General features: G+C 53.0%; 1 protein-coding gene across 1 annotated transcript in view; it reads left to right on the top strand.

Annotated features, from left to right (window-relative positions):
- The window catches only part of LOC100116545 (roundabout homolog 2), a 297,500-nt gene that overhangs the window by 219,579 nt on the left and 65,267 nt on the right, over positions 1–12,654 (top strand). The gene's annotated exons all lie outside the window — the stretch shown is intronic.

Genomic DNA, 12,654 nt, shown 5'->3' with positions numbered 1-12,654 from the left:
GTATCGCATATATTCTGCAGCAGCGGCGGCGGCGGCGAGAATCGATAGTCGATTTGTGCCAATTAGCCCTCGCATAAAGGGGAGACTTCCGCATAAATCAGTATCAAGTGTGACTCGGCCGGCGGAGGGTGGCTACTGGTTCGCTAACTGAGGGTGTGTGCACGTGCGGTTAATGGTCAGGAGAGACGGAAAAGCTGCTGCTGCGTCGAGATAAAAAGTAACTGTGAAACACTGTACGGCCCGCCGGTGCACACGTCGAGGCTGAAAAAAAGCGCAAAGTTATTGTACGTCACCTACTCCCGTGTAATAAATTATTTAATTAATCCAACTTTTTTCCTTCGATTTATCACACGCACAGGAATTAGCTCGCGCGCGTGATGCGTCGAATTTCACTGCGCTCGCACTTTTCCGTCAAACAGTAAATTCATCCCGCACATCACTGAATAAGGGCATTCCGGCGGCGCGGGCAAAGCCATGCAGCGGCGGCAGTGCTTTCAGCCTGCAATATCCTTAATTCTGCTAAAAGCCATTCCGACGGCGGCGCATCCGAATCCATAAGCCGCGGCGGTGTGCGCGGACCTGAAAACGTAAATAAGGATAATGGAAGGAGCGCTGAAAAAAGCATAACAATAGCGGGCCGTCCCTTTCTCGTGCAGCCGCGCGAAATGAAAATGAAGCGCTGCATCCGTGGCAACAGCGCATAGAGAGAGAGAGAGAGAGAGAGAGAGAGAGAGAGAGAGAGAGGGAGGGAGAGAGAGAGAAAGAGCGAGAGAGAAATGATGATAGGGGTGCAGAGCGAGAGTAGAGTAGCTGGCCGGGAATACGGAAGAGAGGGATTTACACGCGGGGACTCTCGGCGGCGTATTTTGTGGGAATTATTGGCCAGAGTTATAAGGCCCGCGAGGCGCAGAGAGCGGCGGGGGCGTGTCGCGCGCTGCGTACACTGTATACAGCACACGCGCGTACACACACATACCGCGACCCCCCAGTCCCCTGGGACTGCAGAAATGCACTACTAATGGCCGAACCGTGTTGCATTAGAGGGATTAATGCAGGCAGGCTTGCCTACTGCTTCCTGCTATCCGCGGAGCTCGTCACTCCGTATATCGGTCGCACGACGATCGACTCCGCGTCGCCCCCCTCCGCTTCTTGCTGATCGTAAAAACTTCATGCTGCTACACTGCTGTTGTCGCGCGTGGCAATCATATTTCGATACGCTTCAAGTACACTGTGCTGTGTATATTACGGCCCCCGATTCATTCGACGACTCTATTTTATGCGTCCTCTGTGGTTTCTCCCGGAGCTTTGCGCGCGGAAAAAAAATCTAATTCGGCCGAGCGTACACAATGAAATCCGCTCTCTTCGATCGCGTGTACGATTTAAAAAAAATCATGGTAATCGCGCTTTAATCCCCGAGAGCGTGTCGCCACGCTCGTGGGCAGAAAATTGCTGAAAAGGATTTGCAGCGCGGAGCCGGCTGCGGATTAATGAATTGCTATACTTATATACGTTCAGCGAAAAAGAGCTCGATAATGCGCTTATTACGTGTACTGTGCCGAATAAAGCGGGACAAGAGAGAGCGGAGGAGAAAAAAATGCCGCGTGTGTACACTTTAATGTCGTGCACGGCTATTCGCCTCACGCGTATGCGATTATGAAATTTCATGCACGAATTATTACGTAATAGCATCGAACCTGCGATCCGACGAGCGCTGCACCGGGGGCCCGGCTGCGTTACGTAAATACAGCGCGTCTAGTATAGTAAAAACGCTCGAAAAAATCGGGGGAGAATAAAATCCCAATACGAAGTGTGTCCCCGAAACGATTGCAGCCTACGCGATGTATAACGCCGAGAGACCGCTCGGAATATAAAAGCATCAGAAGCGGTCGGCGGCCGTATCCACGGGTGTCACAGCAGCGCGTAAAATAATTACGACTGAGGGCGATTTTACGGTCCTTAAAGAACATCGCGCGCGGCCGCGCTTTATTGCTCCTCTCGCGCGTTACGTAACGACGCGAGTCCGGCGCTCCACTCGTAAATCGAATCGTTTTTTCCCCGCGCGCGCGGCACGCGAGAACGAAAAAAAGGCGCTGCGCGGTACTTACACGGGAGTCGCGGGCATCAAACGTACAGTAGCGCGTCAGTCGGTTAAGGAGCACTCGAAATCGGGCTACATTTGAATCCTTCCCTTTTACGAGTGCGCGCAGCCGGCTAATAAACCCGCCGAATGCACGTCGGAGCGGAAAAAAGTTGCGAGACGTTCGTGCGCGCGGCGGCTCAAAGGGCGCGCAGTTTCGAAATTTTTTTCCCGCCATACTAATTACCGATTGTTCCGCGCGCGCAACGAAAGTAGACGATAAAAAGCAGCCGAACTTTGTTCCGAAACTCCCGCTTTATAGCTCGGCGCTACTTTGGAATAAATGTTATTTCGCGCGCGAAAGCTACCGGCGGTCTTTTTTCAAACGGAACGCACCACGAGCATAGCCATAGGGCTGTAGGTGCAGCTTGAGGGCGAACGAAGCAAGTTTAAAGTCTCGGAGATTTCACTTTAATGGAGATCCCCGAAGCTTCGCGTCCTTAACGAACTGGCCGCAGTTTGTATAGTTGAAGGGAGAGTCTGCAGGCGCCGCTCGCGAGTAGTAGTAGGCGGAGCCGTTAATTAAGATGCCTGTTTTACCGATGGAACGGAAAGCTCCGGCCGTGAGCTTTGCCGCGGCTGGATATAGGGGGGAGCTTTTATGTTTCAGCTTGATCTCACTGCTCTCTCTCTCCCGTAGCCGGCCCCTCCGCTCGCTCGCTTTCCCTCCGACAGCCGAAGGGTCGGCTGAATTGTCCCGCGCGGTGTTTACCTTCTGATTTATGGGATTGACCGACTATTGATCGCTGCCTGACTCTCGGCCTTTCTCGACGCTCTCCCGCTCATTGCAGCCTTTTGAATGAACTCTCGCCGGCGAAACGCGTTGTAATTACAGTTTACGGCTTGCTTTGTCGGGCCTCGATTAAAGCGCTCGCGTAAAATTTTGATAGCGCCCGCCGACTCGCTGTAATTCGATGCGATCCGAAATTCGCGTGTCCGAGAAAACTTGATTATCCGCTGCTGCAGCGCGTCGCGAAAAAGGGGCTAAAAAAATAGAGGAAAAAAGAGTACTCGGCCTGAATTGCGATTGATCCGGCGCAAACAAAACGTCGATAGGACGAGAGACAGCTCTCGGCTCGCTGTGCAGTGCGTGTGTAAGGGCGAGGAACAAAAAGAGCGAAAGGAGGGAGACAAACCTATTCCGATATGGCGAGCCGATCGGTCTGCTCGGATTGACCGGTATAAAGGTGGTACAGAGAGAGGGAGACACGCGCGGCGAGCGAAAGGAAGGGCACTCTCCGGCGCGATTTTTACGCGCGATTCAATTTCACGGGCTGCTTCATCCGAAACGAGTTCGGATCTGCAGCAACCTCGGGAGTACCGCCGAGAGAGCGCGGGCGCGCGCGAGGCCGTGTCCCCGGAGGCAGATCAGCGCTGGATTTCCGATTCCGCGCGACTCTCCTCTTTTTTCCGCGCTGTACTAGCTCCTATTTGCATTCTTCGACATCGCTGACCGAATAAAAATCGCCGTAATGAACGTACCATCGCGATTAAATTCCACAGCGCCAGTACAGACGTCTCAACTCGCTGCGCATGCATCACATCCTGTCCGCTTGAACTTAGCATCCGTGCGGCAGTCGCGATGACGGCAAGCCCCCCTAGGCGGCGACAACGACGACGAATTAGTCTGCATACATGGCTCACTCGCCGACTGATGCAGACAAGCCGCGTAACGATCATCGCGCTCGAGATCATCGATTTGTCGGCCGTCAGCTCGGGCGCACAAGCCAGCTCGTAATTGCGATCACGAATTCATACGCGTATGTGCGCGCGCGCGCGGATCGCTGAATAATTCAAGCTTCCTCGCGATCTCTCCCCCGCCGATACGGCGTCTTGGAAATTCGAGCGGCTCGTCGATCTTGCATCGGCAGAACCGCAAGAGAGTACGTGCCAAATTTCCCATGATGATTCCCGCGGCCCCCCGAGGGCTGCGCCGAATTCGAGCTGCGCTGGATTTTTCTCGGCGCTGTATGGAGTCGCAGCGCGTGTTTATTGCGAGCCGGGAGGCTCGATCAAATATTTTGAAGTATCACTCTCGCCACGCGCGTATACATTCATGTTTGATCGTTATAACGCCGCCGCGTGACGCATAGGAATTTCGTGGCCGATAATCTCGTGTCAACATCCCCTAAAGCGCAGCCCACTTTCCCCGATGATAATTCATCGCGGCGAAGACACTCCCACAGGCGTCGAATCGATCAGCAGCCCATGTGGCGCAGCGTGTGTCCTACATCTCGGGAATAACGAAGCACACCCTAATACCCCCGCGCGGTGCGTTACAATGTGTATAAGAAAGCGATCATCGAGCCTGGCTCGACGCGTCAATCAAATGCACTGTGTAGTAGCGAATGACTATGCGGCGCGATGACGACTCGCTCGGGTATAGCGTATAAGCGCGGAGCTTATCGCGTGCTCGAGGCCCATCAGCCGTGCAGGATCGATACTGCACTGGAGAGAGAGAAAGAGAGGAGAGGAAATGAGGAAAAAACCGCCTGCGTATTACCGGGTCCTCGTCGTCCGCTGGAGCTTCTACGCATTTTTCTCGGCTTTATATCTTCGTTTTTCATTCCGGCGCTGCCTCTCTCTCTCTCTCTCTCTCTCTCTCTCTCTCTCTCTCTCTCTCTCTCTCTCTCTCTCTCTCTCTCTCTCTCTCTCTCTCTCTCTCTCTCTCTCTCTCTCCATTTTCTGCGGCGCCGCGCCGGAGTTTCTATTATATTTCCGGGGAAAAGCTTGGGCATGTGTATGTGTGTGTGAGTAGCTACATCGCGTGACCGGGCGATTGCCTCCGGCCAGCGGCGGCTCCTTGGACAGGCTTTCGCTCGCTGATGGAAACAGAGGCGCCCCGCGCCCTTATCCAAATGTATGTACTTTTCAGGTGAAACTCTCCCGTATCCTTGATCCGAATGTGCACGCCTCTCCCTTTAACACGCGGCTCGCTCCGCTGAAATATTTAGGAAGCAATCAAAATTAATGGGGTTATTTTCGTATTTTTTTTTCCTCTCCTTTTTCGCCGCGTGGCGAGTTCTCGTAATCACGCAATACCGGGATTACTCTGTTCGCCGGGGATTAAAATATCAATCCCCGTGTATGCAGTGTATCTTATTTCAAGCGGCGCATACAAGTACGCGCGTCGGGAAGATGAAGGACGCGAGGCCGCGCGGCGCAGTCGTGCGCAAAACTCGCATGTCAATTGTCCGTACGTATCGCGAGGACTGTCCGTTTATCGCGAATTCCCCCGCGAGCACGGCCGGTCTCCTCCCGCGCCGACACACACACACACACACACACACACACGTGCATGTGGCTGCACTCTTCTTATGCGACGCGCGGTGTCTTTTGCCGAGGGCAGCGCGATTGACGTGCTCGCCGTGCGCATGTTCTTCCTTTTATTCCTGCATCGCTGCAGCCGAGAATTAAGATCGCTGCGCTTTGGCGGTTTCTCGTCTCCCGCGCCAGATCCATCTCGTGTCAACTGTCCGAAAAATTTGAATAACGCGAGCGGTTTTCGTCGGTTGGGTGGGGACGAAATTTCAATCGACAAGCTGCCACATCCGGCCTATCGAGAATTTTGGCGAGTTCGGGTGTCGGACTTTGATTTGACGCTTTGCACCGTGAGGGCGCGACCGAACGTAATAAACAAACTTTGCAGCTTGACGCTATTCCGTAATTGATACATCAAAGGGCGCAGCTCGCTCCGCTGTACACGTACTGTATCCGCGTCTGCGGGACACTCTGTACAAATGAACCGGCAGGATAGAGAGAGAGAGAGAGAGAGAGAGAGAGAGAGAGAGAGAGAGAGAGCGAGAGAGACACTCCGCAGCGGCAATAATTTTCGTCGCGACAGGTAGAGTGCGCGCCTGGCCGCGCGGGACGAGATCCAATTGCCCAATCACGCCTCGCTGAACTACAGCTGCGCGCACAAGGGAGATTGCACGCTCCACCGTTTTGATTTCCCTTTTTTTTTTATTTTCAGCTCTTTATTTATTCCGAGGTTTCCGTAGACACGCGCGCTCGCGCGACTATGATTCACAGCCAGCGCACGCGATGTGGGCGCGTCTCCGGGGTTTCGCCGATGGCCGAATAAATGAGCGGCCTGCAGCCGTTCCGTGAAGCGCAATCAGCGTTACGACTTGGAATGTTCGTGCGAGTGTGTGGGCAGAAACGCCAGCGGTACTTCAGTAGAGTGAGTCAGGCTCGGCGAGACCGCCGTAAATCCAGACACCTTAGGGCTTTTTTGCACGCTCTCCGTGGTAACACGGCGTAATTTTGCTCGATAAATTACGCATAAACACATCACACCGCGCAACTGGGCGAAGGACAAAAACACTCGAGCGAGAGGCGAAGACGTGTGCGCTCGAAGGCCGCTATCTCGGAGGGTCCCTCTCCGCGTGTCGCGGCTCGTGCGTCGCAGTCGTATATTACGCTGAAAGAGGCAAAAAGAGGAGCACGCACTGTGTATATTATGCGGTGCATAAAAGACGAAACTCCGGCCACCTCAGTCGTCGACGCGGAGGTTAGCGAATTATAGACTCGGGAGTTCGCGAGAGGCGAAAAAAGAAACAGGAAGACAGAAGGTCGCGCGCGATAAGGCGCGGGCAATAAAGATAGCCTAATGCACCCCTCCGCCGAGCGCGTGCCCGCTTAATCTCGGGAATTCACGAGCCGCGCGAGAGGTAATTGATTTTTCACTGCCACGCGCGCAAATTTTCCCTACTCGCTGCCACCTTTTTCTCGGCCTTCTCTCGCTTAATCGAATTAGTTTTATCTCTCGTTATGCCGGGTTTCCGGGCTCCGCCGAGCGATACGTCGTTGTAATAAGCGGAGGACTGCTTCGAGATAACGGATTATGGGACGGGTTGCGCGCGGGCTCAATTTAAATTCGCGAAAAATCATTTTACTGCCGGAGCCGCTAATTCACTTAATGTGTCGAGGGCCGGAGATAAGAGTTTTATTCTCCGAACACGCCTGCACAAGGCGCGAGTGCGTAAAAAAATTCGAGCCCGAGAACAAACCGAGAGAGAGCCTTGTAAAAATAACAAGCGCGCCGTTTCGCGAGAGCGCCGTTGAGTGGCCGTATTTCCGATGTAAAGAGAATCAAAAGGCCTCGCGTCGGGTATAAGCCATCGGGCGATCACGGTTATTACAAGGATTTGCCATTCACTGGTCCTCACAGACGATTATACGCTGCGACGGGCAGGTAGAGAGAGCCCGGCGAGTAATATATAAGCATCGCTCTCGCGAGCGATAACCGCGAGAGATTGAGAGAGAGAGAGAGAGAGAGAGAGAGAGAGAGAGCCAGTCTCCTCGCCGTCGCCGTCGTCGTCGTAGTAGCAGACTAATCCTCGGCGTATTACGTGACGGCGCGGGGCGAAGGAAGGATAGTCGTTCCCGCTCGCGCAACGATAATCCTCCCTTAACGGATCGTTAGCAGCCGATAATCGAGCCTTATCGACGGCCATTGCAATCCGTTTAACGAACCGCGCCGCCGAGTCCTCAGGAAGAGCTGAGGCTGTGCTCGGGATTTGCATCGCCGCGAGAGAAAGATCTCTTCAACGACACCGCGGGTCTCCAAGCGCGATTTAAACCTGATTCCGCTGATTTTTCGCGCGCTCTGCGTCAAACCCGACGGGAATGTAAATTCCAGTAAGCTGCATCCTCGTCATCGGGGGTAATCACTTATTCATGTAGAGCCTGATTTTTCAGAAGCGGCGGGCGTGATTACCGCGTGCATTAACACGTTAGGACGCGAGGACGTTAATTCTGATACTTGTGCGACTTTTTAATGGGGAAATTTTAATTCCAGCCAGCCGCTCGCACGGGTAAATCATAAATCCAGGCGCGCTCGAGAGAATTGTTTAACAGTACGGCCGGCTGGCTAAATGGGTTCTTAAAACGTGACAAAAGTAATAATTGCCTACATTACGAGGAGGCGCGGGACGCGCGTGCTTATCTCTCCTCTCTCTCTCTGTCTCTCTCTCTCTCTCTCCCTCGACATTTTATTACTCGCTGTGCCGGGAATTGGGGATCGAGCGAAAGAATACGCCGGGCAATTTCCAATATCCACTTCGTTCCGCGCGGTAGCATTCTCGCCTATCGTAATTACCCTTCCTCCTTCATCGGGCGAATACAGAGCGCTACACGAGTTCCTCTCTCTGTATCTCTCTCTCTGCGCTCGCGCCGCGCACTTAACTTCTATCCGATCGGATCATCTTCCTGATTCTCTCGATTCCCTGTCTTCCTGTATTCTCCGCCCATTCGCTCTCGCTTAACTAATTTTCGACCAATCTCAGCGAGTTTCCCTTTTTCCTCCTTCGCTAATTTTAGCGGGTCCCCGTTTGCATAGCTCGTGCCCGCGCGGCCTTCGATTAACTTTGCAATTATGCAGGAGAGCGTTTCCGATCGAATTGATTCTGAATATTTCACCGGCGCTATCGGAGCGCCGCCGTATTTATGGCGGCTCGTCGTCGGTAAATGCTATTCGTAAAACACACACACACACACACACACACACACACTGATATAAATTTTAAAAGCACGTACTTTTCCAGCGCGCGCAAAGATAAAACCCGTGGCAATACAAGTTTCCATCCGCGCCTTCCTCTCTCGCTCGCGCTCTGGCTTTATCTCTTCCTCGCGCTCCGCGCGAAGCAGCTTACACAGGGCTATACGGGAGAGAGCAGACCGAAAGTACACTCGATGCTTTTTCTCCTGCAGCCGATCATTTTCCCAATCCGAGTTGGAAACTTTTCGAATCCGGAGAGTCGGTGTCCGTAGCAGCTATGTACGTCGCGCGTTACGCGAAACAGGGGAAGGGAAAAAGAGATAAAGGGCGAAAGTCGAGAGGAGGATGAATCCCGACTGCCGCGAGTGGGAGAGCTGCGAGACGACTTCCCATCCGAGAGGGCTTGTTCGACTACACCTGCGATCGGCCGGTGTGTCGCTGCGAAATTAGATTTTGCGATCCGGCGGAAATTCCCGCCGCTGAAATCATTGCAGCTCTCGCGCGAAACTTTCGAACTCGACCAGCTCCCTTTTCGAGATCCGGATGGATGGCTTTTTATAAACAAGCGAAGCAATTCGCAGAGCTCTCGCGGGCGCAAAAAGCGAAGCTACAATAAAGCCCGGCTGGTCGCGCAGAATAGAGAGTCGGCGTCGTTTAATCCAAGGCAGCAGCAGGGAATCGGCGGTGCCGGTGGCAGGACAGGTCTCCTCGCCGTTCCTATTGTATCTTAGAGCTGCAGCAGCGGCAAAGGATCCTTTGCGGCGCGCCGAGGTTTTGCTGCTGCTCGCGCGCGTATATGTAAATGCGGGAGGACGAGAGAGAAATCTCGAGGGCGGGGGCGAAATCTCGAGACAGTGAATGTTGTAAAGGAGCAAATTAGCATATTTTAGAATTGCATTAATTACCCATCCCCGCTATACATGCTCTTCTTCTTGCGGCTCGGCTTTCCCCGCCAGCAGCTCCTCTTTCACTATACGCGCGCGCAGCCCTGTCTCTAGTCTTAATGTCTCTTCCTGCGCGCCAAGTCTCTTTGTATTTTAATTCCCGTTTCTTACGGAGCGAGCGCGTGAGCGGAGGGCTTTAGCCCATTTCGAGCGCGCGGAGCCCCCTTTTTGTTGCATTTCAAGTAGTTAAGTTTCACTTGCGCGCGCTGTGACTTTTTCGACCCGCCTGCTCTTTCAATTCCCCGCTTGCTCGAAACGCGGCATTGGGATCCGGAGTAAAGTGTAGAGCTCGTTTGCCGGAGTAATGAAAAGACAACAGTGTGTACGAAATTTACTCGATGGGATCGATTAGCCGATTTATCATATTTATGCGCAGCGGGCTCGAAGAGATCGACGGAGCGAGTCCCGGACCCTACTATACGGCTCTTCCGTACACTTGATAATGAAACGCGGCATTGTCGAGTCGAGCGACGACAGCGGGAAGATGCCTCGGATGATTGATGATCCGGCTCTTAAAAGATTTCGCCCCGACTCGGGCTGTCGTAATTAGCCGCGATTAATCTGCAAGCGCGAGTCGCCCGCCAAGACTTGCTCGCTCTCGGGAATTTATGTACGCGAGCGTAAGAATCGCCGGAAGAGAGCGAGCGTGATGAAGGTGCATTATGCGCAGCGAGCATTCTGCGGCCACGGCTTTTCGGCAGCTTTATGCCTTGTACATCGCAGGCCGCGGCGCGCGCTCGACGGCTTAATCGCTTTAATCACTTGTCTTCGCGATCGAGCTGTCGCCCGGCCGGATTGATAGCCGAGGAAGGCCGATTATTGCCGTTATTTGTATCGGAAACAGGCTCTGCAAAAAGCGAGGGAAAAAAGTGCGGCGATCCCGACCGACCAGAGAGCAGACGCGTCTGCAGTGGTAACGGCGGCCTCGGCCAGACGGACAAGCGTAGCAGCCGTGTGTGCGGGGGTGAGAGATCCGGGCGAGCATCAGTGACGCAGTAGTCCAGCATCGACGTTATACGCTCCGACACCGGTATACACAGCGGCAGCGAGCGTATGTACAAGCGCGGATATGGAACGAGGGGCATCCCTCCGCGAGCGGCCGGATGGTGTGCATGGGCAGGGGTGCCAACAACGCCGGCTACTCGATCACTCAATTAGGCGGCGCTGTTGGTAGGCGTGGCGGCGCCCTACCCCTAAGCAGCCCCGTCAAGCTCTCTCTCTCTCTCTCTCTCTCTCTCTCTCTCTCTCTCTCTCTCTCTCTCTCTCTCTCTCTCCTGTACACACATATATCATGAGCCAACACACCGCGGATCTAACCGACGTACTCGCGCGAGCTCCCGCTTGATGCGCCATTCTCCGAATGGCCAGCAGATGTGCTGCTGCGCCGTGAATTTACTTCGACGGCACGGTCACTTAATTAAATGGAAGCCGGCATCGGGATCGATCAGCCGGACTTCGAAGGGGCGGACGCGCTCTCTCGCGTCTCTATTTCCCTCTTATACGACTGTCGAAAAGCGAGATGCTCGATTTATGCACTTTGCCGCGCGTGGACAATGCGAGAGCGATATTTACGCATGTTTGTGTACGCGGCGCGGGGGCTAATCAGTGCAGCGCAGGAGGAATGATGACCCGATAGTGCGCGCCGACAACGCAGGACGTGGCGCATTCGTATTCCGGTTTGTCTCTCCCGTCGCATATTTTTACAGCCTGCAACGCGGCATAAATCCTCGTAATCAAAACGATTAATTATTCCGCCGAGCTTAATGCACGACCGATGCGAGCGATTTATACTTAATGCCCGCGCCAGCGCGCATCTTATTATGATAGTAATACGAGTGTGCAATATACATAATCAATTAACCGAATGCCTTTTATTTCTGTTCCAGGTATGTACACACATAAATCCCACTGCTGACGCTCATATCCGAGAGCCGCTCCGCATACGTAAGTGAGTCACACACTTGTCGTTACGAAATGATCGTTGTTATATCGCGAACAATGATATGCCCGCATGAATCAATCGTCGCGCTCGTAGAGACGGCGTTGTCACAACAATAATAATTAGTCGCTATTGAACACGTGTATAGCGCCCCAGCTGCCCTCAATAATTAACATGAAAATACGAGCTTATAGCCTATCGCGGCTCCGCGCGTAAACTCAGGCGATTCAATCGTACGTAAAGTCGCACAAAGTACATAAAGTATCGCGCTCGACTCGCTCGCGACGCTAAAAATACAATAGCCATTCCCGCGTCTATAATAACACAGGCAACATTCTCTCAGCTCGAGGAGCAGCGGCGCGCGAAAAGCCGCAGACAGCGCCGGCCGGCTTTGCACGTAGGCGCCATGCGCGCCGGGCGCTCTCGTCGAAATATAAACATTGCGCGCTGCTGCAGCCGCGCCGAGGCGAATAAAAATACAGGCACATAAATAAGTATATGGAAAAGGCGCGGGCTGCTCTGCAGGCGCGGTGTGAGCGTGATATATTCGCCTGTCGGCGACACGCGTGTGTGCAGTACGCGCGACTCGCTACATTATATTACGGGGACATTGCCAGGTTTACGAGGCCGTATGTTACCCCGATGCAGGACCCGCCGACCAAGTTTCGCCCGCAATACCCTCGCCGCCGGGTCCTCTGTTAGTCGGCAGCTTTCTATACTGTCATATTACCTGCGCGAACACCCATGATAATTATTTAGTCGTATAGCATGCGTTTGCATTCACATCAGTGTTGGAGTCGAAATCAGAAATTTTTCAGTTAAGGTCGATTCAACTTTAAATATCTTTCCACAATCGCAAAAGAAATCTATATGCAAAATATGAGCTTTCTAGACCTGTTAGCGAATGAGAAAAAATGCAAAAATGGAGAAACAGATATCGGTCTCAAAATCTCTCACAACTATTAAAAGTCAAAATTCTAATTACCTAAAACCTTGACAAAAAACATATTTCTAGGTAACATGTCTAGTAGCCTTTTTACAATTCAAAGAGCATTGTATGATAGACTTAAACTTACTGACTCGGATACTGAACTTTTCTTTAAATTAACCTCTCAAACCTCACCGAGGACGA

This window comes from Nasonia vitripennis, chromosome 1 (genome assembly GCF_009193385.2).
Source record: "Nasonia vitripennis strain AsymCx chromosome 1, Nvit_psr_1.1, whole genome shotgun sequence".
Lineage (NCBI taxonomy): Eukaryota > Metazoa > Arthropoda > Insecta > Hymenoptera > Pteromalidae > Nasonia > Nasonia vitripennis.
The sequence above is the reverse complement of the archived record's forward strand: the minus strand, read 5'-3'. Positions and strand labels throughout refer to the sequence as shown.